The sequence below is a fragment of the Mytilus galloprovincialis genome, chromosome 9 (assembly GCF_965363235.1).
Source record: "Mytilus galloprovincialis chromosome 9, xbMytGall1.hap1.1, whole genome shotgun sequence".
NCBI classification, from domain to species: Eukaryota; Metazoa; Mollusca; class Bivalvia; order Mytilida; family Mytilidae; genus Mytilus; species Mytilus galloprovincialis.
Window position 1 is genome coordinate 28,694,115 of NC_134846.1, and position 3,787 is coordinate 28,697,901.

A 3,787-nucleotide genomic window follows, 5' to 3' on the forward strand; every position below is an offset into this window, starting at 1 on the left:
CCATTCATTTGTGTTATACACGAGACAAACTGTAATTCAAATATCTCTGGCATGACATTCTCCGATTTTACAAAAAAACGCATTGATTTTCAGTAAATTGACGAAAAGTCGACCTACCCTGTGTTTATTATAAGCTCACCTGGCCTAAAAGGCCATGTGAGCTTTTCTCATCACTTGGCGTCCGTCGTCGTCGTCGTCGTCGTCTGTCGTCGTTAACAATTTTTCAAACATCTTCTCCTCTGAAACTACTGAATAGATTTGAATGAAACTTAAAAAATGATTGTTCCTTAGATTATCCTGCACAAAGTGTGTGCTTCGATTTTTGATCCGTCAAAAAACATGGCCGCCGTTACTTAAAATAGAACATAGGGGTCAAATGCAGTTTTTGGCTTATATCTCAAAAACGGAAGCATTTAGAGCAAATCTGACATGGTGTAAAAATGTTCATTAGGTCAAGATCTATCAGCCCAGAAATTTTCAGATGAATCAAACAAACCATTGTTGGGTTGCTGCCACTTAATTGGTAATTTTAAGGAAATTTTGCAGTTTTTGGTCATTATCTTGAATATTATTATAGATGAAGATAAACTGTAAACAGCAAAAATGATCAGCAAAGTAAGATCTACAAATAAGTTAATATGACCAAAATTGTCAATTGACTCCTTAAGGGGTTATTGTCCTTTAATGACAATTTTTCACAATTTGTTCATCATATTTGCTAACTTTAAAAAATCTTCTCCTCTGAAACTACTGAATGGATTTGAATGAAACTTAGCATGATTGTTCCTTAGATTATCCTGCACAAAGTGTGTGCTTCGATTTTTGATCCGTCAAAAAACATGGTCGCCGTTACTTAAAATAGAACATAGGGGTCAAATGCAGTTTTTGGCTTATATCTCAAAAACGAAAGCATTTAGAGCAAATCTGACATGGTGTAAAAATGTTCATTAGGTCAAGATCTATCAGCCCTGAAATTTTCAGATGAATCAAACAAACCATTGTTGGGTTGCTGCCACTTAATTGGTAATTTTAAGGAAATTTTGCAGTTTTTGGTCATTATCTTGAATATTATTATAGATAAAGATAAACTGTAAACAGCAAAAATGATCAGCAAAGTAAGATCTACAAATAAGTTAATATGACCAAAATTGTCAATTGACCCCTTAAGGGGTTATTGTCCTTAAATGACAATTTTTCACAATTTGTTCATCATATTTGCTAACTTTAAAAAATCTTCTCCTCTGAAACTACTGAATGGATTTGGATGAAACTTAGCATGATTGTTCCTTAGATTATCATGCACAAAGTGTGTGCTTCGATTTTTGATCCGTCAAAAAATATGGCCGCCGTTACTTAAAATAGAACATAGGGGTCAAATGCAGTTTTTTGGCTTATATCTCAAAAACGAAAGCATTTAGAGCAAATCTGACATGGTGTAAAAATGTTCATTAGGTCAAGATCTATCAGCCCTGAAATTTTCAGATGAATCAAACAAACCATTGTTGGGTTGCTGCCACTTAATTGGTAATTTTAAGGAAATTTTGCAGTTTTTGGTCATTATCTTGAATATTATTATAGATAAAGATAAACTGTAAACAGCAAAAATGATCAGCAAAGTAAGATCTACAAATAAGTTAATATGACCAAAATTGTCAATTGACCCCTTAAGGGGTTATTGTCCTTTAATGACAATTTTTCACAATTTGTTCATCATATTTGCTAACTTTAAAAAATCTTCTTCTCTAAAACTACTAAACCAAATGCAACCAAACTTCAACTGAATGATCAGTAGGGTGTATAAAATAAAGTTTTTGCTTTATTTTTTATTTCGTCAAAAAACATGGCCGTCATGGCTAAAAATAGAACACAGGGTAAAATGCAGTTTTTGGCTTATATCTCAAAAACTCCAGCATTTAGAGCAAATAAGACAAGAAGTTAAAGTATTTATTAGGTCAAGGTCTACCTGTCTTGAAATTTTCAGCCGAATTGGGTAACTGATTTTTCAGGTATAATGCCCCTGAATTGATGATTTTAAAGAAATTTTGCAGTTTTTGGTTATTATCTTGAATATTATTATAGATACAGATAAACTGTTAATAGCAAAAATGTTAAGCAAAGTAAGATCAACAAATAAGTCAATTTGACCAAAATTGTCAATTGACCCCTTAAGGGGGCTCGCGGGTCTAAATGAATTTTTTTATTTAATATAGGATTTCTCTATATTTTTCTATAAATGAACTTTATCTTATACTAAATAGAAAAATGAAATAAAAAAATGGGGTCACCGTTCATTTACGCTCACAATCTGCCTTCGAAAGGAGCATACATTTTTGTTAATATCCTTTTTTTCGGTTGAACTAATAGGAGAAATAGCGGCAATATCGAAATAAAAAAAGAACTAAATTACAGAAATCGCTAAAATTTTACAATTATTTAGTCTATGTACAGCTTATTCGAAAACAACAATAAAAAATATAGGTCACCGATGAGTTAAAAAAGATATTTCAATTTTTATGCCAAAAAATGGCATTTTTGCACCAAAGGGAGATAATTTGAAGCTTTTTCAATGACGTCTACATTTTAAAAGTCCGCTGGGGCCAACACGAATTGATTTTTTGGAATGATTTTTGTACCATATGATAAAGTAACAGCTACTTAAGGTAATCAATAAAATTTGTAATGAAAAATTAATGTTTAATTTTTTTCTGAAAATCTTATACCCGCGAGCCTCCTTAAGGAGTTATTGCCCTTCAAAGACTTTTTTCACAATTTGTTCATCATGTTGACTTACTTTAAAAAATCTTCTCCTTTGAAACTGCTGTATCAATTTCAGCCAAACTTAGGCTAAATGAGTTTCAGAGTATCTAGTATAAATTTTATATTTCATTTCCTTGTATGTCAGAAACATAGCTCCTATGGCTAAAATAGAACATAGGAGAAAATGATTTTTTTTTTGCTTTTGAAGAAAATAGGACGATTCAAAGAACATTTAAATAAATTGAAAAGCCAAAATAATCATTGATGAGAGATTTAACCAAAAAAATTAAGGTGAGCGATTCAGACTCTTGAGAGCCTCTTGTTTTGAATATTTTGAACCAGAATAGCTCAACAGGAAGTGCCAGAATACTTTTTTCCGTCTCAACATTTGGTTGAGATTAGATGGTTTACCAGGCGTGAAACAGAAGCCACAACAGCACGAGATGGAAGCAGGGAGATAGTACCCACAAAGTATCAAGGGGAACCTGAGGGCATTTGCATCAAGACGGACACAGTCATCAGTCCGTACAACCACAGGAAGGCATGCCATCACCAATACTACCTCCAGCCAACCAAAGACAAAGGCAAGCGATGCCGGATCGACTATGACGAGGGATTCGACCTAGACGATCCCGAGTTGCTCCGGACAACTCGACCTCACACACCGCCACTATTGATGCCATCTCCAGAGGCAGTTACATCAGCTCTTTTGATCTTGGAACGGCCAGATACGCCTTATCACACTCCTAGAAGCAAAGTAAAAGCTAAACGGTCAGCAGAACCAGACAATACGTAGAAAGTCCGCAATACCCATAAAGGATAGCCGGATAGAAAAACCCATACATCATCATCAAATAGAACAATTATTTGTTATATTCATATGAATACATTCTAATAATTTAACTAAAATTTTAATAAAAAATGGGCGCGAACGTGTAGGGTGCGAACGGACTTGGGGGCGAAAATGTGAGGTGCGAACGTGTAGGGTACGAAACTGTATTGGGCGCGAACAAACTGATAGCATATTACT